This window comes from Pinus tabuliformis, chromosome 1_2 (genome assembly GCF_031772625.1).
Source record: "Pinus tabuliformis cultivar Carrire ecotype Pingquan chromosome 1_2, CPIR1, whole genome shotgun sequence".
In the NCBI taxonomy this organism is placed as follows: domain Eukaryota; kingdom Viridiplantae; phylum Streptophyta; class Pinopsida; order Pinales; family Pinaceae; genus Pinus; species Pinus tabuliformis.
The window spans coordinates 154,296,883-154,322,421 of NC_142298.1; the positions used below are offsets into that span (position 1 = coordinate 154,296,883).

General features: G+C 40.4%; 1 pseudogene; it reads left to right on the forward strand.

The window, feature by feature from the left end:
• The window catches only part of LOC149204971 (protein TRANSPORT INHIBITOR RESPONSE 1-like), a 58,595-nt pseudogene extending 34,272 nt beyond the window's left edge, over positions 1-24,323 (forward strand).
• The last annotated feature ends 1,216 nt before the right edge of the window (positions 24,324-25,539 follow it).

Below are 25,539 nucleotides of genomic sequence, written 5' to 3' on the forward strand. Positions count from 1 at the left end.
TTATCAGCTTTTGGGGTGATTTTTTGGAGATCTGGGGAGCCCTAGTTGATTAATTGCGCCTTAACGCCCCATACCATGCCTATAGGGAGCGTTAAACACCATTTACGACCTGGTGGAGGGTGTTAATCCTCCTTGTGTGTCACTAGGGGGGGCGTTAGTGCATGAGGGTGCATCCCAAAACCCCAAGCAATGATTTAATGAGCATTTTTGCCCCATTTGCACTGATTTTTGGGTTGATTTGTGCAGGTTTTGAGCCATTATGACTAGTCTATGGAGAGAACGAGCCCATGACCAACAAGAATTACTAATGCGAAATGATCCTACTTGCATACTTGCATTCTCCGTTGTGGGTTGATGAAGTATACTCAGTTGGACTTGATGAAAGGGCAAGAGGACCTTTTGAGCTGGATTATTCATCGTTGGGATGAACACGAGTAGGTGTTCAAGATTAGGGATCATGAGTTGGCCATTGAATGAGATGATATATATTTCTTGACCGGTTTGTTGTGCAGAGGAGCATGAACAAACCTAACCGGGGGTAGGCTCGATCCTCGATCCACCCTATAGTTGGTTCGAGCTTACTGGATCCAGCCGCAGATATTCAACTGGTGTGAGGCAGTGCTTCGTGAGTTGAAGGAAGAGTTGATCGCATGCAAGACTCAGACCCAACAGAGTTTTGGGTATGGCACTCTCATTGTCTCATTCATACTTGAGAGGGTACTTGTTATGCGTCTGTGGATGAGCTTCGGTCCCCTCGATCTGAGGGAGCCTAGAGAGAGGCGATGGGAATCACTTGATCCTCGCACAGGAGGAGGACTTATCTGACATTTTTTCGAAGAAGATTTCTTCGAATGACTTAGTGGCTAGATTGTGATGATTGACGACTATGCCTACGAGGGCATGGACTTCACCAGCGACCCTGACTTGATTTTTCCGCCTAGAACAAATTGGGTGCCTCAAGGTAAGAGTGATTTTTGAGAGTACTTAAAGTACTTTTAAGCTTTTGAATGTTTATGTTATGTTTTTGTTGATTTTATGGGTGAATAATTACTGACATGAAGCTTTTTTCTTGACACGAATGTGGCACCGGTACGACTTGCAGGCAAACCTCGCCAAGTGAGGTGAGGAGGCCAACTACCTGATTGGGGGGGGTGATGCTGAAAGTCTTCGCGAGCTTCTAAGTGTTGGGTTGTGTTATATTCTTTCTACGACTAGCCCACATAGTTAACCGGGGGGTTAGAGGGGGGGCGGAGCCCCCCCTTCGTTGCGCTAATTACATAGCAGGGGGAGTCACAGGGGGTTTGAGGGGTGCAGGTAACCCCCCTCTATGGGGTCTTGGGCAGTGCCCCAGGAAATTTTGTTTTAGGACCCTATATTAGGTTGGGTGAACCTACCTATGGTTTTGTGCATGATTTTCACACATGGTTTTGGAAGCGATGGTTTTCAGTCCATGGTTTTGGACGTGATGGTTTTCGGTCCATGGTAGTGGATGCTTCGGCAAGTATAAATATGTATTGTAACATTGAAAGGAACATATTGAAAAATTAAGCTAGTAGTACTGGTTTTGGGATCCAAGGGAAAATCTATGTGTATATGTGTTTTATGTGTTATGCTCTCGCATTTTTTATTTTCTGTGTTTTAAAATTCATGTGCAGGTAATTCCTGTACAAGGTTAAAATCTACACTGAGGAACCTGGAGGGCTTGATCATGGGTGTGCCCCCCCTTCCTATGAGGGATATACCCACTCATATGCAGTGACACACAGTCGGTGTGCCTGAGCGGTTTCTGGTTCCTCTTCAGAGGATAGCTAGAGCAGTGTTATCATTTCATGAGCAGTAGGCTCTATTAGCAGGTGCTTGTTATAGCCAACGGGTGTTTATAGCTAGGCTTAGTAGCCATTTTGTACTTAAAACACCCAAGTTTTGGGAATATTTTGATGTAAAAGACTAGATTCGATATATATGTATCTACAGATATTTTGGTATTTTTTATGATGTAAATGTTTTTTAAGTGCTTTTGTAAATTTTTAATTGTGTAAATATTTACTTTCATACTTGTATCTATAGTGAATGAGACAGATGCCAATCTAACACATAGTTTTCCAATGAATCAACAACTGTATTAAATTCTCCAGGAATGTCTTCACATGTGATACCTCAAATTGACGTTCCAAGAGTCGTACCCTTAAATAATGATGTAACAAAATTGGATTACGAACGTGATAATGGTTTGTCAATTTCATAACAACAAGCTGAGAGTCTAACCTGACCACCAGATTGGAGATGTCCATTGATGACGCTTCAGTGAGAAGTGAAATTACGGACATGTACTCAAAAACATTGTTGGTGGCAGTACCAATAAAGACTCCCCCAGAACAAAACAGTTCAGACTCAGGTGTGTAAATGACCCAAGCAGCTGATGCAATGTGTTGTCTGTGACAACTGGCACCATTCGCGTATCCTACGTATGCTAAGGGTAATGAAGGCATTTGCATTACGAGAAATATGTATGAGACAAATACTTCAATAAATACCAAAAAATCTTGTCACATCAAAAAGATGCAAAACTTATAAATACATAAAATTACAAAGCACATGCCTAGTGTAGTACTAGGCATAATACTTTTTTAGATAGAGCCCATTTCAGGGCTCAACGAGCAGGACTCCTTCCCAGTCCTGAAGTTCATATGCCCCTTTTGAGAGGGCTTTCTTGATGACATATGGACTGAGCCATAAGGGTTGAAGTGTTCCTGCCCCCAAGAGGTCATGTTTTTTTATTGTAGAGTAAAACAAGATCTCCCTCTCGGTAAGAACGAGGCTTGACCTTTTTGTCGTACTGGGCTTTGACCCAGCGCTTGTGGGCTTCGAGTGCTAATTCAGCATCTCGACGGGTTTCATCCAGTTGATTTAGGTATAGCAGGTGCTCTTCTTTGGCAGTGGTGCCGGGAAAGAGTTCAACGATGATTTGTAAGGAAGGAATCTGACACTCAATTGGTAAAACTGCTTCTAGGCCATAAGCTAGTTGAAAAGGTGTGAAGCCTGTAGCAGTTTCAACTGAAGTTTGGTATGCCCATAGTGTAGGATATAAAATTCAATTCCAGTGGGTTTTATGATTCCCTACTAACCTACGGATCATTGTCTTTAAGACGCCATTAGAGGCTTCTACTTGACCATTAACTTGGGGGTCGTAGGAGGATGATTGATCCTGGCAAAAGCCGAGCAACGATGTTAAGTTAGACATCACATGATTCTAAAAACGAGACCCATGGTTTGTAACGATCGTGCGGGGCACACTAAAGTATAGATGACCTGATTAAATAGGAATAGCGCTGTGGTTTCTCCATCGGCCCGGAAGTGGGAAGGGCTTCAACCCATTTTGTGAAATAGTCCACACAAGTAAAAGTGATGGTCCTGCCAATTGTCAGTGTTCAGCTGACGAGAGACCACTGGGTTCCAAGCTAGACTTCTATGGAGTTGGAATAAGCTTGATTCTTTGATGGAAGAAAGGTAAATCTAGTTCTAAGAGAGTTACTCTGCTGCAATAATGGAGAAGGTCGACATCTAATGCTAAATCACACCATTCCCTATTTAACCATTTAAGAAGCTAAAATGCTAAATCAACATGAAACAAATGCTACTATCTAAGTTGTAGAAGTAAGAACAATATAACAACGCTAATGTGCAAGTGAAGAGACTAAACTAAATATGTTTTTGCTTTTAAGGTATTTTTATGCAAAATCAAGTATGCAAACTAATTGTTCTTGTGGATGTGGTAGGTGAATTAAGGATGTTTGAGGATGGATGGAAGGGTTATGAAATGGTTGGATGGTTTGGAGGACCATTGGGAGGATTTTGGTGACTTCCTAGAGGTTTTCCATCAATTCAGCCTCAAAAGAGGCAGTTTCAGGAAAACCTACAGGATGTACTAGAAACCTACAGGATGATCCTGTAGGAATTGCAGGAAACCTACAGGATATAGCCGAGAGCTAAATGTGAGGCTTTGGAGGTGATGGGAGGCTTAGGAAAGGTGTGTGATGGGTGGAATGGAGTGGGAGAAGGTCTAGGATCACTCAGGAGTCAATATCCAAGATAATATGTGGCTAGATTCGCTCAATGTGCTTGGGAGAATTTCTATGAAAAATGATGGAAAACTAGTGAAGGTGATGGTTAAAACAAGGGATGGCCAAGGTGGATTAAGTGGAAGGTGTTTGTTGGCTATGAAGTCTTAGTCTCCTCCTGAAGCACCTTCTTTACATAAAACATGTGTGTCTTCCCAAAAATCTATGCAACAAGATACATTTTCATAATCTAGAAAAGCAGAATTAATGAATCAATTTCCTATACTATGCATGAAGAAAGTTGTTGAAAGGAATGAAAGCATGAGTGAGATCTATGGCATAAATGGAGATGAAAAAGATGACAATGAAATCTACCTTGCAAAACTAACTAAATAATAAATTAAAGACAACAAACTCCAAATCTCATAAAAGAACTAGAAATCCATGTTTTTGGGGCTGCTTAAGGGTCCCTTCCTCAAGTCATGGTACTAGAGGGAGGAAATGAGGCTGAGACACCTACTAACAACCTTGTGGTGATCCTTTTTCTCCTTGCTAACTTACTACTTGAAATAAGGCACAAATGGAAGCAAACTATTAAACAACCAATCTAATCTACACTACTTGTAATGGAGATGCATCTAAAAAGCAAATTAACAATGAAGCTATGAATCTACACTAAACATACATGTACAATAAAGAGGAGCCTTGGTTGCTAGGGTTGGGCCCTAACCCAAGAGCTTCAGCCCTCTGAGTTAACTCAGTGTTGGCTCAAAACAAAACTCATTCTTATTACCAAAACAACAAATTACATCAAGAGAACTTTCACAAGTATTGCAGCTCGAAAATAGCTTAGAGTTTTACAATAAAAATCTGAATCCTACTGAGGTCCTAGGCCTCTCTACTTATACATCTGAAGTCCCCAATGACTTCCTTAAAATTAGGGAGGCTCAGCTCCCAAACTCGAGATAAACTGGTGCTTTGTCTCTCACTTGCTCGACTGCCTTCTAGTCCTCATGATTTGGCTATTTGCACTCCGAGATGATGTGATGAATGGAGGAATATTCGAATGGAGGAGTAGTAAATGAGGAGGATTTACCTCCTACAATCCCTCTCCCTTGTCCCATTCAAGTTTTTACCTTAATCTTTGCCAAAATTCCTTGATTTTCTCCTTTAATCTTGCATTCAATGCATATTAGTCCACAAATTATAATATCCAACTCTAACTCACCTCACAAAAAATATAATAAAAAACATGTAATAAGTTATGAGAAAAGTTGGTTTGACTAAGCTAGGAGGTGAATTAAGGCCCATATAATTACCAATTATGAGGCTCATCACATACCAAGGATCAGTAGTGTCGATAATATAGACAACATCATCCAGAAGAGGATCGTGGGCTATCTCATTAGGATCGACAATATGAAGATCCATCAAAAGTTCAGCGAAGACTAAGGAACTTTTTGCCTTGACAGCAGTGAACACCAAATCAAATTGTTGGAGGATCATGATCCATTTGGAATATTTCGCTCCAATGACTTGATGAGATAAAATGTGTCTCATGGGATTCTCCAAGGCGATGATAGTAGTCTGTCGCAATAGTATGTAATGTCAGAAGCGGTTGACAACAAAGACAATTGCCAAGGATGGCTTTTCCACATGTGAATATCTGAGTTTGGGCCCAGCCAGGCCTTTCGAAAAATAATATATCACATTCTCACTCTGGTCATTGTGAGTTTGAACCAAGACCATTCTTAGAGAGGACGGAAAGGTTGCGAGGTATAGAAGAAAGTCACGCCCATAGTTGGGAGCGCTAAGGAGTGGGGATTATATGAGTGCCTTTTTCAAGGCATCAATTGATCATTGAGATTGATCATTCCACAGATACGATACTCCCTTCTTAAGTAGGTGCATAAATCCTTTCGTCAACTCATCATAGTTTACAATGAACCGTCGTAAGAAGTTTGCTTTCCCCTGCAAACGTTGGAGCTGTAGAATGAATTGTGGTTCGGGAAATTGAGTAATTTCCTTTACTTATTAGGATTAACCCTAATCTTGTACTTGGAGACAATGAATCCAAGTAAGCGTCTAGACTTGAAAAAGAAAACACGTTTATGCGGATTCAGATGTATGTTATAGAACCGACACCTAAGAAAGATAGCTCTTAAATGATCTAGGTGTTGTGCTCGCTTCTTGGAATGGGCTGGAAGGTCATCCAAGTAAGCTTGAATGATATGTCTGATATTGTGAAATGTGTAGTCCATGGCCCTTTGAAATGTTGCTCCAACATTATTTAAACCGAATGGGAGTTTTCGATAGGAAAAGATTCCCCATGGGCAAACAAAGGTGGTTTTGTGCTGGTCTTTTGGTTTTATGGAAATCTGGTTGTAACCTAAGAAACCATCCATGAATGAGAATGATTCATAACCGACATAGTCGTCGATGATTTGGTCGATGAATGGTGTCGGATAATTATCCTTTGGACACGTGGCGTTCAAGTCTCGATAGTCGACACATATGCGGACGGTTCCTTATTTCTTATCGACAGGAACCAGATTGGAAACCCATTCTATTAAGGTAACGAGATAGACAAAACCAACACGTAACAACTTTTCCACCTCAGTCTTGATGGTTACCATTTTGTGGGGGTGGACTGGTCGAAGCCTTTGGCGGACAGGTTTATAATTGTCGTATATCTTGATCTCATGCTTATCGATAGAAGGATCTATGGCAGGAATTTCCTTGTAAGACCAAGTGAATACATCACGAAATTCCTTAAAAAGGCAGGTGAAACTTGCAATTTCCTCAGGAGTGAAATCTGCTCCAACCTGGATGTTTTCTACGATGTCTGTCGTGACAGAAATATCGATGAGCAATGTCTTTGAAATATTGCCCATGTTTCCCTCCGAGTCCAAAGTTTGGATAGTTGTATAAGGTGAGGAAACGATTTTAGGTGCATCAAATGATAGGATTTGAAGAGGCATCATGTCTGAATCAAATATCAAAACATGATGGTGAGAGTCCTCCCAAGGTCGCTCTTCTAAACACATGATCTCTCTAATAGCTTTGTCCGTAGGTAGGACTTGACTGAGGAGATCGAAAGAAGGAGCAGTTGTGCGAGGGGCGGTGGTTCCGTTGGCCGTGACCAAAGTGACCGGAGATTCAGATGTAGATTGAATGGCCCGGTAGGTCAATTTAGCTGGTGGCAACGACATTTTTTCTCCATAAGTGTCAAGGTCTGAAGGCGCCGGTAGGATCCAAGAATCAGTCGGTTTGTGAAGAATGGATGAAACCATATTGACCGTATGTGGAACCGTGGGCGGAAGAAGTGGGAAACAACCCATTAGAGAAGAGCCCTTCAATAGACTGGTAGCGATACTGATGTAAGAGTCAGGTACACCACCCACTAAGGGTACAGAGCCACTGGGTAACGGGGAATAATCAGGGGTGCAAAAAGACAACTGGTTTAATGTGACTATCTTTCCATATAATGGAAATAGGATGATGCAAAAGACAATAGACACAATGGAAGTCATGGCATAAGTCCAACTGCAACCCAACAATAGATTATAATCGATATTTCTATCTACGACTTCGATGTCCACCGTTATTGTTTTCCATTCAAGGTGATGGGGTAGCTAGCAAGGTAACCTTTTGGGATGAAAGTGTGGTCATCAAAAGATTTAAGGGAATTCGACGGCAGGGATAGGGTTGGAGAACCCAAAGCGAGCCAACATGAAGTCGACATGACGCAGGTTGAAGCACCTTCTCCAATGATAGTTCTATGTATTCCTTTCCCTTTCGAAAATATTTGCACTTGAAATGCAAGATGGTGTGAAAGGGGAGGTTTATATTTTTCCATGTCAAAAATTGCAAGCATGGAATCCTGAGGGTCGATACCACCAATTTTCGAAAGCAGGGCTTTCCTTTGTGCTGGACAGGTTTGTAATACTTTGAGCGCTGACATAGTCGATGGTGCTTGCGCCAAATATTCTACAATACTATAGCTTTGGGCGGCACGTGCAAATGTATTATGCATTGTGCAACGAAGTGCCCCTTTTGGGGGTTGCATCACAAGATCAACAACTGGCCTTTCAATATGAAGATCGTCAGGTGGCAGTGGGTTTTGACTTGAGGAGGGTTCCTCTGCATGAGTGACTGGAGCTCCATAATATTTGGCTCTGGTTTGTAGATATACCATTTCAAAGGTGTAAACAGTAGATGATCCTTCACCAGCTGAAGGATGTTGCAAACCGCCATTACCCCCTTACGAGGGTTGGGGTTGGTTTGCAATAAGGTGTTGCTGCTACTAAGTAGGGAAAGGATAATTTAGGACAACATGGGTCTTGCTAATGTCCTTTTTAGCAATGAAATTTGTGCATTCCTGAAGATGCAGACGTCGATAGGTCATGTGGTCTTCGACACAGATTTTGCAAGGGAATCTGGTGTGTTTATCATTTACATTGTTAGAGGGCGCAATAACCTTCTGCTTTGGGTTGTACTAGTTTGTTGACTGCTCTTCAGAAGGAGCAACCTTTTTCTTATTCTTCTTTTTCTTACCACTGGGTTTTTATGTAGACTGCACAAAGTTTATCGTGATGGTAGGAAGAGCAGTCGATTTGGTAGAGGGGTCAACTAACATCTGGGCAATGTGATCGTTGAGTTGTTTTACAGCAGTCCCGGAGGTTGCGGTGATAATCCCATCGGTGTGCACTCTGGGTTGCTAAGTAGCAGGAGCATTGGAGTCGTGAGGGACATTGGGAATGACGTCGTATAAAGTACCAGACTATGAATATATCAAATATAAGTGTTGGGCACGATGAATGGATTGGTCTTCTATGACCGCACCACCTAAGGCAACATATTTAGCGATTTGGGGGAGTAGAGACTTACAGAACCAATCCGCTAATAGATAGTCTAGGAGGGGAGCTTTGACTAACCTCTGCCTACGTCTCCATTCATATATATGATTAGAGCTGTGGGTGGCAGTGTCTTGACGTAATTAAGTGAGGAGTTCCATCCTAGTTTCATAGTGGATGGGTAGTTGGAAGTGCTTTAAGAATTCGATCGCTAAAGCGCCAAAGGTATTGACTACCAGGCGTGGTAACTCGATGTACCACTTGGTTGCCTTTCCAGTAAGGGTGCGGGGAAAGAGATGTAGTTGGATACTATCATCCACCATGGAGTTAGAAACAAACCATAGATGATAGGTGGTGATGTGTGTACTCGGATCTTCCCCTTGTTTCCCTTCGAACTTCACGATTTCTATCGGTATTTTATGTGGGATTAGCAGCCAAAGTAAGTTGTGATAGATGGGGTCATTTGTGAGTTTGTACAAGTCGGGGATATCAAGTGTTGCCAAGAAAGGAAAGGAGTTTGATGCCCCTGAATTGGACCAAGGCGATGACATATGACTTGAGGATCCTTGCGATCCTCCCATCATGTTGTTTCCAATATTATACACATGTTGCATGGTATAGTAAGTGCCTTTGGGTTTCGTATTGTACTGTGGGTTTCCATAGGGGTTGTTAGGATGGGGATGGAAGTGCCCCTAGGATAAGGAGTGCCCCCTTGAATCATTTGAGGTTGTGAGTAGGGTGCCCCTATGGATTGTTTGGGACCTTGTTGATGGTTCCCGCTCACCACATAACTAACCATAGGTCCTTGACTGACATAAGAAGGGTTCATGTCAATCAATTAATGACCATGCAGGCCTGAAAATGGAGGGGAAACTATTACAATCCTGGATGGTATATGCATATTGGGAATTGTGCCCCCAGGTACCTGAATCTGGGGGTTAGAACTATACAATGGATTCCAACCATAGAGTTGGTTGAAGGGACCCATGCTAAACATGCTATATTGAGCGTTATAAGGAGCGTTATATGTAGCACTTGTCGAAGGTCTAGGGGATGACACAAAAGGGGGAGAACATGAAATTTACTGGGTTCCACTCCTGGTAGGTGTCACGATAGGATTTGAACCTGGGACAGATGGGTTAGCGGGGTTCGCCATCAGAGGTGCGGTATTGACTATTGACTGGGGAGGTGGTGGTGGACCAAAAGTTTCCACAAAAGCCCATGACCCATTAGTCATCGATGGGATGGGTGGAAATGTTCCAAAGAAGACAAAGAAGGCACAAATGCAACCGGAACCAAGAGTGGTCCCAAAGGATTTATGATCAAAGGATTGTGTGGAGGAAGAAATCCTTCAATAAAGAAATCCTTTGGTAAGCTTGAATCATGGGATGTCCAAACTAATTTTGTGTTAGATCTTGGAGATTGATTGCCCAAAGATGGGGAATCCGGTTCACTAGGGCTTGTTGGATCCTCCATAGTGAGTGGGGGAAGTCCTAACAACCGTCTAGATTGATGACGATGGTCGGATGTAGCCACGGTGGCCGATAAATTTTATCAGTAAATTTTACAGTGATGTTTATTAAAGTCTCGATGATAACACTCTGGCACTTATAAAAAATACACTAAGGAAATTAATCAACAAGCAGAGGGAAATGACCCTGTCTGATAAGCATCGATCAATGGAGATGAAACCCAGTATCACAATGAATAACAGAGAGAGTTGGCCAAATTTACAGTTACGATTACTCTTGAGCTTCGCTCGAACCTCAGATTAAGGAGCCAAGTACTCTCGTGAAGACGAGAATCCTCCCAAAAACTGAAGACAGAGTAGGTTCATATGTGTTAGGTACCAGGGAATCTCGCCCCAGTCACCTTGTTTTCATCCCTAAAAGTATGGCCACTAAGGATACCTCAAATCATAGACACTATAGGGGGGGGACATAGTTGCAGATAGTATGCTATGTGGGCAAGATACCCGAGTCCTCGACTCAACTCTGATATCCCTGAACAGATCCTCGATACACAAAATACCCAAAGGAGATGTAAGAAAAGGTAGGCTACCTTCACTTACAGTTCGATGTTGTCTCGTATTTAGCTCTACTTTTACTGGAGTGGTCCCGGATAGTATGAGTGCAAAAGGATTTCTCTCTTTAATGACACTAGTTTCGGTGTATGATTTTGGGCAGTTAACTCACACTACCTATCCCAAGATCCTAGCCTAAAATAATGTGTGTTTACTCTAAAAAGAGTTGCTGATTTATTTTATTAGGTAGATTTTAAATGTACTTTATTAGAGCCTTCGGTAGGGGTGTTGACGTATGAAGTTATATGGGACCCTGAATTAAATCATGCAAAAACAATGCTTGTAAATTTTTACTTTCGATGAATAAGCTTCTTCTACAAAGGGAGAGTCATTCATACATCAATATATATACCATGCATCCTATTCAGTAAAACACTAGCATAACCGACAAAACTTCAATGCTCACTAACAACTATTGAAACCAAATAATGCAGATCTAACCAGCTAAGCAGAAAATAGTAAAAAAAAGTGTATTTTTTCTTTAATGAAAACAAAAACTTTAAGAAGTTGTTATCACCCTAAAATTTTTGTTTCTAAGCTTTGGAAAGTTTGCCTTGTTTCTAGTCATAGTCTTATAGGTTTTGGTTCATATCATCTCAATAAGTGTCATTCTCTTTTCCAAAAAAAAAAAAGTTTCACAACCTCATTCCATGTCCTACAAGCCTCACCATGTGTTTTGACATCAGTTTGATTCCAAAGGATTGATGTTAGTCTTGGTCTAGTCTTTCCATGGTTGTTTTAGAGTCTAAGATCTAAAAGAGAGTCTTGTTGGTATGGTCAAATAGGTTCAATACTCTGTTCTTGCCTATCACTAATCCCACATCACACATAAGTTCCATGTGTCAAACGTTTGTCAAGGTTTTCGTAGTGCAAAACTCACTCTAGGTGTTTTTGTAGTGCAAAACTCACTCTAGGTGTTTTCGTAGTGAAAAACCTAGTCTAGGAGTTTTCGTAGTGCAAAACCCATAATTTGCACTAGCTGCGCTATGAAATTGGGGATTCTGAACTAGAAGTTTTTGTAGCGCGCTACGAAACCCCTGAAAAAGCTTGTTTCAGCATAAAAGACTTTGTTTTCTGCTTTTACTAGTCAACTTCCAAAAGGGTTCCTAAGCAGCTGAGAACTCAATTTTGAAAAATGAAAGAGGATTTTCTTCCTAACATACTGAAGTAAAAAGAATTCTTTCAGTTTCTTAAAATTCGTTCTGAGGTGGGAGGAATTTATGGTTAAACTTGCGCTACGAAACTGCTGAAAGTCAAGCTTTGTCTTCTAGTTTTAGCAGTCTTTTTCAAGATCAGTTTCTAGTCACAGGAAAAGGTATTTTGGAATTTTGAAGGAGGTTTCTCTTAATCAACTCTCCGGCTAGAATAACCTATCTCACTTTCTTCATAATTGTTTTCAGTTGGGAGATACTAAACTTTGTTTGAAACCTTAATTTCAGAAAACAGATTTTTCCTGTTTTACACGTGTTTTCCAAGGACAAATTTTGGATAGCTGGAGAAGTGTCTTAAAAAACAAAGAGAGGTTTTTTTATAGACAGCATGGGTTACAAAAACCTCCTTCAATTTTTTAAAATATGTCATGGATGAGAAGATAAAGGCTCTATCTCACGTGCCAATTTTCAAGGATCCTAAACCTAAAAACAGGGAAACATGTTCCCTAATTTCTAGGGTTTGTCATCAGCAGTAAGGTGACAACGTGGGAGGCTTCATAAAATTCGACTTCATGAGGTTGCAGCTGTCAAAGAATGATTTCAATGTTTAGATAAGGTTGTTGTAATCATAATAAGGAGTTACACTCCTAGTTGTATTAGGTCACTAGCACTGCTAGTTAACAGCTAGTTCTAATTAATAGTTTGTTTTATGGTTAGAATAGGTGTCATTTATAGAAAATTCGAATTCGCTTGACGAGGGATTAAGAAATACATGTTGTAAATGATATATATAAATCAAGAGGTCGAATTAGCAAAGGGGTTGGAGACTTTTTGGCTCAGCTGCTGCTCTATGTGCAGACTGTGCATATTTTTAACCTAATGCAGAATTTCTACTTAGACAACTCAAGATTCATGAAGAGTTCTTGTATGTTCTTGTTTTGATGGAATCTTCCAATACTTACATTGCAGTGGTGTTCACTTATGATACTTAGAATTCATCAATGATGCTCTGACTTCCTTCATAGATAAACTAATTGTGTTTCATTGTTTTATATTTGCATTTCTACACTTGAACTCTATAATTCCTTGACTTCCATGCTAGGCAGAATGTTTTGGCTTCACTATTCAGGATTCAAAGAGAGTTTTTAATGTCCTATTGTCTCATGGCTTTCCTATTTCACTTACTTGCAGTGGTATGAATACATGTTACTTAGAACTCATCAACGATTGTCTAACTTCCTTCATGTATTTATAAACTGTGTTTCCTTGCATTGTATCTTTGTTTTGTTGATGTATAAAAACTCTCTATGCCCTGACTTCATGTTAAGATGATCTTGATGTGGTACTGAAACATACTTTGACTCCATATCCCAATGGTAGCCATCCTTCATCTTTCAACCTATAAACATATACAATCACAAACCATAGAGTTAGCCATCTATCCATATCTTTAATCAAAATCATTAACCCTTTGAGAGAGCCCTCTCAAGCTGAGGAGGCTAGGCCTTAGCTAAAAGATTGGTTTGAAATAGTTACACTAAGATAGTCTGATCAGCAGCCTATCAGGGTCATTTTTTGGTGATAATAGAAGTAAAGCTATTTTCTTTAAAAAAAATTGTTCAGGACACAGATCAGTCAAACAAGTGCAGCTGCAGATCCCTGATCAGTCTACAAGAAGATTTCCCAACCCATGAGGTCATAGAGCAAGATGTTTATCAAGAAATGGGTAAATAACGCTCTGTACTAGAGTCTACAGAGAGTTAGTTTCAGCACTAATGCTCTGTTTGTGAGGACACCGTGCTTTATAAAACACTATTTACACTAGTAACCAGCGTTAGTGAGGAAAAATACTCAAAAAATGGGCTATGGGGATTCGATCTAGGGCTGAGAAATGAGAGAAGGGTGTTATATGGTTCTGAGTGGTCAGAAAGGGAATGAATAAGTACAGGAAAACCCGGAAAAAAGAGAGATCTAGGAACTTTATGGGAAAAACTGGGAACTAAGTGTAGTCCCCATTGGAGTCATCAATTATACTATGGGATTCATGCACGAGTGTTTGGTGATGTAGAAAATCCTCAAGGATATTCCTGGGATCCTTGGAAGACAGTCATATTAGCTACAACTGTCACAAAGATACATGCATATCTATGTTTAACAAATGAATATCAAAGCGAGAAGGAATGATTACCTCGAGTCTTAGTGTGGTGTTGCTGGAGAGGATAATGCAGCTAGGCAAAAGACCCCTAAGTCGGCTCTAGATCAAAACTTGCACATAGAAAAGACAAGCGTAATATCACAACATAATACCTTGAAAAACAATGCATGAACATATAAAGATATATAGTTGCATATAACTAAGCCACTCATGCTAATGATATTGAATAAACATACAAACAAGTCATAGCATCAACATCTTGGAGTGGACAACACAACTGCAGTTCTATATTGATGTAGAAAGAGTGATTACAACCATCAGTTGCATCAACCTTCCCTTACCCCTCCAGCTCCTCTCTCTCTCTCCCTTCTTAACCTCTTATGATGCCTTAGTCTGAGACTCTGCTCGACAGTCAAATAGGCAATCCTTTCAAATGGTTCAACCCCTTTCACAATGGCCCTAACCTTGCATATATAGCATGTGAGGTTAGGGTTGCCAAGTCCTTCATGAATTCCATTAGGAAAAAGTAGTGATGTTTCCATGCCTTTGTGCTCTTTCCTGTTTGCATACTCCATTAGGAATTAGTAATTCCCCCAAACATGTCGAGTTCTGATGTTTCCCTGCTTTTATGAGTTGACATATGAGAGAATCTAGGGATATGTTCTTAGTCAATTCGTTCCCTTGACCCATAGAAACTCATTAGGGTTCACCAATGCTCTTCTTGAGGTAACATACAAAGTTACTTTGGGCACTAACGCACCCTTAGCTTTATAAATTAGGTTGCTAGTGTTTATACAACGTTAGCTTGACAACTAGGCCTGTGAACTTGGTCGGTCCTTCAAACATCATGTCTTTCTCCTCTGAGCTGATGAGGAGTTCATTTTCCTATATAACAACCATCCAACTCAACCCATCAAACATTGATTCCACCTCATAGCTGGACATCACAAAACCATCATCATATTGGTCTCCATCCAAGCCTTCCATGGCCTCTAAAGCATTTGTTCCAACCAAGGCTTCCAGGACTAGTAACTCAACCCACAACTGCCATCGGGCTTCCAAAGCATTTGTCCAACCAGGGCTTCCAGGACTAGTAACTCTACCCACCAAGGGATTCTAGAGAATTTGTCCAACCAAGGCTTCCAAGACTAGTAACTCAACCCAAGTTGTTAAAGGGCTTCTAGAGCGTTTGTCTAACCAAGGTTTCCAGGAACTAATAAATCAACCCAAGCTAAGGAAACATGAGAACCAAACAAAACAAAACAATGAAATAAACTCACAATCTGCATGGCTATTAAGGAAATGGAAAGGCTAGGAAATCAATTGTCAATCCAATAAATCCTCCATGCCAGTGACAAATCATGACCAGAAATCCACATGCATATGCCATGCATGCCATAACTGGTGAGGAAAACATACATGAAACTTGGTACCTGCAATCAAATCTCATTGTAGTTGTTGATCTTGATGTCCTCTTGTGCTTTCTTGCTCTTCCTTGGCCTTCTTTCTCCAAAAATCCAAGTATGCCACACCCTCCAAGTGTGCTCCAAGAAAAATCTATCCAAGAGTATGAGAGAGAGAGAGAGAATAATGAGAGAGCTCAAAAACTAAACTGAAAAAAGCTTACCAACTGATCCTCAAAAGCATTTTTATGAATGAGACCTCTATTTTCTCCATTTTCCATTATTTTCCTTAATTTTTATCCTCATATACAACCAGTGACCATTCACTTCCCTTTTCTCCTAATTTCTGTTATTTTCATAAATAAATGTGCCAAAAATGCCATTTTTCCTTTCCAAAGCCTTAGCCATTGCATTTTCTAATTTCCTTAGCCATTAATAACTAAATGGACACCCACACTAGGATGTCTTGCCCAACATTCAACTTGGAATAAGTGTCCCATCAACCGTGGTTATTGTTTTGCGTTTTTTTAACTTCTATTACATTGAATTTTCACCAGGGCTGTTACGGTGGACCATTTTTTATGGAAATCATTCCGCAACTTTCCCTATATCTGTATGAACTGCAGGGGTTAGTGGTTTGTGTGGATAAACGTTCCCTTTCCCAGAATGTAATGCTTCCATTGTTGGCAGGCTTGCACAATGGAATACATCTCTTTGTCATAGGTGGGATACTTTCGAACTATGTCTAAAAGTGTCTCACTATGATATGCCACTAGATGCCCCTACTGAGTAAGAACTGGACCAATAACATAGTCATGGGAATCTGTCTCGATCTCAAATGGTTGTTACAGGTTTGGTAGTGTGAGTAAAGGTGCAGAGAAGAGGTGATTCTTCAAGTCAGAAAACACCTTATGTTGGGATTCAAACCAAAAGAACTTTGCTTTCACTCCTCCCTTGGTGACTTGGCTCAAAGGCTATGTGATATGAGAGAACCCCAACACGAACTTGTAGTAGAAGTTGGTAAGACCAAGAAAGCTATGGAGCTTTGTTAGAGTGGTTGGGGATGGCCAATCTTGATGACTTACATCTTGGTTGGGTCCACATGCACACCCTACTCATCAATGATGTACCCCAGATATTGAACTTGGGTCATACCAAAAGTGAATTTCTCCAAATTGGCACACAACTTGTGTTGCCGCAGGGTTTGGAGGACCTGTCGAATATGGTGGAGGTTCTCTACACAAATTTGACTAAAGATCAAAATGTCATCTAAATACACCACCATGAATGAGTTGGTGAAGGGTCGCAAGATGTCGTCCATCAACCTCATGAAGGTTGTGGGGGAATTAGTGAACCCAAAAGGCATGAACAACCATTTGAAAAGGCCCTCCTTTTATGTTAACGCAACCTTCCACAAATCGGAGGGTTTGATTGGTACCTGATGATAACCAGACTCCCAGTCAATCTTGTTGAAATATTTGGCCCCCTTGAGCTGGTCCAAAAGGTCATGAATCTAGGGAATTGGATACCTATTCTGGACAATGATTTTTTTTAGCACCCGATGGTCAATACAGAGTCTCCAGGTCATGTCCTTCTTCTGTACCGTCACAATCATGCTCCCAAAAGGTGATGAACTTAGCCTAATGCTTCGTTTCTGCAACAGATCTCGAATATGCCTCTTGATTTCATCGTTCTCCAAAATAGAGTATCGATAGATCGGTCCATTAGGTAGCGGTGCGCCCGAGGTCAGATCGATGGAGTTTTTGACCTGACAGTCTAGAGGTACCCTTGTGGGTGAGTTGAATATGTCCTTGTACTCCTCCACAACCTTGTCCATCTGATACTGTCATGTGGAGGAGCCATTTCTCGAGGCCATGGCCACATTCTTCTTCTTTCCATGAGGGTGAATCATAAGGAAAACAAATTTCCCGGTCTGGGAAATGATCTTACTGCATTGCTTCATAGTGATCAAGGAAATTGCGGTAGGCGGTGCTACCTCCGGTATCTTGTGCAACTTATTTCCCAAAGTAATAATAACAGTGTGAGGCCTAGACTCATATACAACATGTCATTTCCACAAGTATGGTTGGCCTCATAATACATCACAAAATTAAAGAGGAGAAACATCACATAGTACCTCATCCATGAAGGGCTTGATGCTGTAGGGAGTGCGACATTGTTTCCTGACACAAAGATCTTTCCCTTGGTGAAGCCACCTGATGGTGTATGGTTGTGGGTGTGGTCTAGTCAGTAGGCCCAACTGCTTCATGACCTCTGCTGAAATGAGGTTCTTTTGGATCCCACTGTCGACAATGAACTGCAGTGGAGGACCCTTCACCCACATCTGTGAGTGGAAGATCTGCTCCCCCTCCTCTGTATCTTCAGGATCGACCTTTTGGATCATTGTGGTGGAAATAATGGAACTAGGCTCCGCATTGATAATATGCTTCCCCTTTTCATTCTTCTTGTCAATTTCTGACTCAGAGTCGGAACATGCATCTAATTTGGAAGCCTTCAATTTGGCCACCAATGACTGCTTGGATTGATACTCACTTGTGTTGTGAGCAGGGATCTTATGGAACTCACACCATTTACCTGTGTCCTTCTTTGTCTTTGTGGTGTTGTTCTTTTCTTACGGCTTCAGCGGGTTGTCCTAGGTTGCCCCACCTTGGATTTGTCCTTTATTCTATGGTTTTGGGGCGCCTTTCCCTTTCTTCAGATTCACAGATTCAAAGTCTCTCATATTTTGTTTAAATTTATGCTTGATCTTGACAGCGTATCGATAAGCAGTGCCAAGCGAGGAGATGTCCCAAACTCCATCTCATCCTGGATGTACTTGGGTAGAATACGTGTTATTTGAGTACCCAATTGTGTTCAAAATCCTTGATACCTAGCTTCATGTGAAGGGAATGGAAAACATGTGAACTCCGACACATCTTGGTCCCTTCCCTATTGCAACGTGGTCCACTATATGTATTTATCTTCATAGCTCACGACAGGGTAATATTGTTCCTTGATGGCATTTCGAAAAGAATTCGAAGTGGGTGTGGTTGAAAATGGTGAGGATTCGCTCTTGTTCTTTTGTTCAAAGTAGGTTTCCCACCAGTCCTTGAAATGTTGGGTGACTTTGAGGAGTGAAAAAGTAATATTTTCCTTATTGGAAAAGTCGTGAAATGAAAAATATCATTCCAACAGATTTAACCATCTATGACGTCTGCATCTATCTGGCCTTCAAATATGGTAATGTCAAAGTTAACTTGTACCATAATAGGAGTGGTGCCTTCAGAGTGACTATTAGTTGAAGATGTGTTGCCTATGGTAGCTGTCAAAAGATCTGAGCAAAGTTATCCATCATTGCATTCCTTTGTCGCTCGAGGGCTTCCTCGAGCAATATTTTGAAAGGATCTCCTCCCCCCTCGTATTTATTTTCTTCCACCGTGGGAGGCCATCAGTGTTTGTGAGGTTGGTCTTGCAAAGGTTCAACCAGTTTGAGACCTAACTCTTTATACTTTGTTCTCGTTGGGGACATGGAAAGAAAAACACAGAAAGAGTAGACGAATCTGATACCACTGATCCAAACTTATGCAGGAACACGAAAAAATAGCGGTATACATATAAACACAGAGAGGCAACAAAAATAAAATTTCATTTCATTAATACCAAAGAACTGAAATATGCTTACATACATAAATAGAAATAAAATAGCTCAGGCGATGATAACTTATCTTTGAGGAGAGATGTGGTGGCTACATGCCTCTAAACTGCGTTACAATGAGGCTCAATGGACTTTTTATTATTGAACAACAAGGAAAATGTTGACATTTCTAAGTCTGACACGTTAGAAATTCCTACTGCATTATATGGTTTATTTCACCTACTTGTTTATTCCTTAACAAGTTATTTATACATATAAATACTGAAAATAAACACAAATGCAGCCTTAACTCACATACAGATCAACAACTGAAATACTAGACAAACACACAAGGGACACCGTTATTTTTGGAAAATCGTCCCCAAAAAACCTAATGTGGGAAAACCGGTGCATCAGTTCTGAGGGTTTTATTATTATGCAGATTTATTGAGTACAACTAGGGTGTCAAAATGGCTCACCCAAAAGAGATTGTTACACAACAATAATACCTCTTCTCGGAGATAGATATTCAGCTAGTCTGCCCCACGAAAATCCTTTCGGTGCTTCTCCTAAGCACTGTGTCACCCGTGTTAGCCTCAACGTAGCTCTGGAACCCTCTGCGTTAGCCTTCTGCCTCTTTGTGTAAGCTCTCTGGCCTTCTGCATCACCCACACAGGCCCCTCAGCCTCTGCTTAGTCTCTAGTTGCCTCTGCATGGATTCTACTGCCTCTGCGTCAACCTCTTCAATCAGTGTGCTAACCCTCAGGTACTATCTCTACATCTCTGCTATTTACTCACTGCCCTTCATTGCAGCAGATCACTTGTTCGAATTTTCTCACCAAGCCCCACTCTAGAAAATCAAACCGACTGATCAATATTGGTGTATCTTCAACTGACCCTCAAGCATCCTCTTATGCTTTTCATGTTGAGTCTTCAACGGCCGAGATTAAGTTTCTAATCAACGACTAAGATTAGATTTGGCTTGATCCATGTAATTTAGAACATTCTCACCTAGTTTTATATTAATACCCATTAATATTTTAATTTTCCTAAGTTTAGACTTAGGTACCCCATTAAAAATACTAATTATTTTAATATCTCTCCAACCGGGTGGAATTTCCCCAAACTATGTCTGGGTCTTGGAGATCTTATGTGCCTTAGCCTCTCCGCCAATTTAAATGGCTAAAGCACATCTGTGCCTCTCTGCTATTTACTCACTACCCTTCACTGCAACAGATCACTTGTTCGAATTTTCTCACTAAGCCCCACTCCAGAAAATCAAACCGACTGATCAATATTGGTGTATCTCCAACTAACCCTCAAGCATCCTCTTATACTTTTCACGTTGAGTCTTCAACGACCGAGATTAAGTCTCTAATCAACGGTTAAGATTAGATTTGGCTTGATCCATGTCATTTAGAACATCCTCACCCAGTTTTATATTAATACCCATTAATGTTTTAATTTTCCTAAGTTTAGACTTAGGTACCCCATTAAAAATATTAATTATTTTAATATATGTCCAACTGGGTGGAATTTCCCCAAACCATTTCTGGGTCTTGGAGATCTTATGTGCCTTAGCCTTTCCGCCAATTTCCATGGCTAAAGCACATTCGATGTTACCAAAAACCAATAGAAAAACCCTAAAAAACCAAAACCTTAACCCCAGGAGATGGAATACCAAGAGTTTGTGGGCCTCATTGGGGTTAGTTGGGCAACCAACTTCTCGAGGTCGTAACTTGGTCATATTATCTTCGTTTGGTGCATATGATACCTCGTTGGAAAGATATTTGCGAGTACTACAAAGATTTTCCATAGGCCCTTGCCTATGGAAATGGGCCTGTGGCGGACCTAAAAAACGTCTTTTAGGGGGTCTAAACTGCTCTGGAAGTTCAGAACCCTGAAAAACTGCTAATAATAGTCAATGTTTCTATAAACAAGGAAAATGATGAAACTGACTAGAGGTCTAGGTCGAATAGGCAGGTGCCTACCAATATCCACTTGGATCATTATTTTCCAAATTATATTTTGGATTTCATCTTTGGTAAATATATTGCAGTAGATGGACATAGCGATGTGGACAAAGCCAAGAATTTCATTGAATAAATCTAATTAGTGCATCAAAAGGTACAAGAATAGTTGGAGAAAATCCAAGCCAAGTACAAAGAAAGACATGATAAGCATCAGGTTGATCATGATTTCCAAGTGGGAGATCAAGTTTGGTTGTACATCAGCAAGGAAATATTACAAGGTGAAGGTAAAAAGCTCAAGCCAATCAGATATGGTCCTTTCAAAATCTTGGAGAAGATTGGTAATAATACTTTCCGATTAGATTTTCCACCTTAAATTCAAATTTATTTTGTTGTGAACGTGGAAAATTTGAGATATTATGAGCGTCCTATGATCTTTGATTAAGAAGAGAATGTTCAGATTCCATCTATAGAAGATTTTGCTCCTGAATATTTGAATGAGTTGTAGGAAGACTCTATTCTTGACAGGAGAATAAGAACTTCACACAGAGGCAATGTGGAGTATCTTCATGTGGGGCTCAAAGGTACCAATCCAAGCAAAGCAAGGTGGATAGAGATCAAGAAAGTGAGGGAGATGTACCCTCACTTACTTGCTGAGTAAAAACAAACTTTTGGTGGTCCAAAAGCTTCCAATGGGGAGGAGTGATATAGGGTATAAAAAATATGCTCAAATATGAAAGTGCTCAAAATCTCCTGAAATCAATGCCAAATCGTAGAGATCATCATTCTAAATTCCAAAAACGCTTGAATCACCTCAATCCGACACTGTATGAGGAAGTTATTGTGTTTTGAAGTTTTTGGCAAACAACAAAAAACTCAGTGCAGGTTTGACTGTGAAGGTACAAATGCCACGTGGCATTCTGTACGTTGACAAGATACTAATGTCATCATGATGAAAGTGTTGTACGGATCGACATGTGGGCCAATTCTGTGAGGATATGTGGCACGCTGGTATTGGTTTGAAGGTTCGCGAGATGGGCCAATCACAGGGCACCACATGGGTCAATCAGAGGGTGCCACATGGCCCTATGAGTGACTACCATGTGGCCTCAGAATTTGCGGAAAAATTTTGTTAACAAATTGACAGGATCTGTGGGGTTCGACCCCATGACCTACAACCATCAAATTGGTCGCCTAACCAATCAAGCTACATCATAGTTCTTATTAACTATGGGGCACTCGTTATATATAATATGGAGTCATAGGATGGTTGGGTGAAGGGTTGGGCCAATAGGTGCACCCGATCGACATGACCACAGGTCTTACGGGATCATACAAATGTCGATGGAGTGTTCGATGGGGGCGAGGCATGTGACATATTGCCCGCACCCAAGGCCCAAGGCCTTTGGTCGTGTCAACAATGGGAATCGAGAGCAATAAAGTGGGAGATGCAAAGGAAGTGTGGCCTATGGCCCACAATCCGTGGTCACATTCATTGCACAAAATTGGGAGTTGGTTACGAGCAGGGGCTTCTGCCCATATGTTTAAAAAGGAAAATATTTTATAAAAAATCACACAGACAATTGTGGGAGGTACACGTTGAACCCATGACCTCTGCCCAACTAATTTTGGGTGCCACCAATAGACCAAAATAAGTTTTGTTACCAAATTAGCAGGACCGAGACAATTTGTAGAGTAGTTTGTAGACTAGATAGGAGAAATGGTCATATTTTTCTATTTTTGAACCTTTTTGAGCTCAAGAAGAGCATAAACAAGGGTTTTTGAGCATTATGGACACAATGGAGATGTTATTTTTATATATTGAAGCTTGTATGTTTATGTATTGAGATTTTGAGCATATAATAAAAAGGCCACCAGTGGAAGTTGGACCTGAAGACGTAACCCAGGAGGGGCGAACTTCGTTATCAATTTGCTTATGTTTGATGTTGCATGTTTGTCCACTTTTAACTATTAAAATTTTGCAAAATTCAATTAAGTTTGTGTGCCTTTGCAATCACGATCCATTACCTAAAAGACATAAACTAGCTTGTAAATTATTTCATGAAATCTTCACTTTTAATTTTGGAGCAGGTTCATTTTTTCAAGAGTTCAATTGGCAATAATTTATAGATTTGGGAAAATATTTTAACAATTGTAAGGAACTTATAAATTTATCAAGGATGTGGAAAATAACACTCTATATCTTCCTACCTTGTATTTTGTGAGCTCAAACTTGACATTTTTAATTCAAGATATGCCAATATCCAAAGTATGGAGCTGGTATGGCTTGTTTTTAATTATCATCACCTATTGTGACTTTTATTTCTTGATACTATTGGAGACAAGGGTCTAGAAACTATATCATCAAGCTATAAGAACTTGAGAGAATTACGGGTTTTTCTAATGGATCCATTTCCTAGGATCGAGTTGGTGTCACTTAAAAAGACATCCTTACAATATCTCAAGGATGTCCTAGTCATAGTTATGTTTTTTATTTCTATAGGGAAATGCTAAATGCAATAATTATTGCAGTGGCTCAAAATTTCCCTACATTTCTTCCTTTGTATGATGAATCCATACCAGTCAGATCATTTGACAGATGAATCAATGTATGAGGCTTTTATAGAAATTGTAAAATATTTGAAAGGGTTTACAACAATTGGCAGTATCAAGTTTCCTTATTGATACTGATTTTGAGTACATTGGTCTTTATTCAAAAAATCTATTAACCTTGTATGTGGCCTTTACTAGAAGTAGTGATTTGGGCATGGAATGTGTATTGCGGGGATGTCCACAACTTCAAAAGCTTGAGGTAATGGATAATCCTTTTGGAAATGTTTCTCTCCTATTAGGTCTTGAATGCTATGAAGCCATGCATTCATTATGGATCTCTTCCTGCAAGGCTACGATGAGTGGTTGAAGGTATTGTGCTCTGAAAAAGCCTAGGCTTAATGTGAAAATAATAAAGGAAAATGACGAAGATGACAATGACATAGGCAAATTGGATCTATAGCAAACTAATGAAATTTTCCAATGTGGGCAGTTTTGTGATGTCTGCATTAATCCCTACATCTTCCACATGTGACTCTTCATTTTACAACAATCACAAGTGGTATTCAAGTATAGGTTTTTGTTCTACTTGAAGGTGAAGGATGGGTATGCCATGAATCAATTGCCAATTGATGCTGCTACACAAAAGACAAAATCATCAATTCAAGATGAGAAGTTTGACAAGAAGTTGTAAGATGTTTATGATGGTAATGGAAACAATGGAAATTCTATGTAGGAGGTACATGCTGCTTGTGGGGTCTTAGGCTCAAAAGTTACTAGCATTCCATATCCATCTAAATCATTCTCCTTAAGTTGGCTGGCGAAAATTGTCGTCCTTCGGGAAACATAGTTATTGATACATTGTGATATTCCTAAAAGAAATATACAATGATAAACAAAGAAAACATAGAAAAACACACATGAAATTTGCACACAGATCATACACCATGAATTGAGCCAAAAATTGCATTGGTTTGAGCAATTTTATTTTAAAATCATGGGGTTACAAGTGGGTGTTTGGAAAGTGTGCACCTAGGCTTGCTCAAGGAAATCTAGCAAAGCCCAAGTGATGAAAGCAAGTCCCAAAATGTTGCTGACTAATCTCTCTATGGCTCTTCTATGATCTCCCTAGGAAACTAAACTATTGGTTGCAACAAATGGCTGTTAGGGCTTCCTTTGGGGCTCAGAAAATTATGGGAAATTAACCCCAGACTCTCCTCCAATAACCCACAAAAAACCATGAAAGAATTACCCAAATGTTGACCTCAGAATTTCAGCCCAATTTCCCCTAACTCCTCCAGCCGTTGGATATTTTGATCCACCTGTAAGTGCTGCTGCTGAATGCCCCCAAAATGGATAAAATATTAAGAAAAACTCCTCCTAGAATTCCTCCACAAATCCCAACCCCAAATTCCTCTTCTCCTTGTGTCCCACGTGTGGCATGAATGAGGACTTGCGTAGGCCCTACACAATCACTATTGAGCCCTCTCCACACAAATGATGCAATGCTCCCGAATCGATTTGAAAATCATGGAAATTCCCTCCTAGGGATGGCACTCGAAATTCACATAAGCAAGGGTGAGATTCTCGCCTGAAAACCTCTTGTGCTCAATAGCACATGTAGACTTGGCCTCCAGCTCAAGCGTGCTAGTAAGGGTGATTGTTCAAATGATCAAAGA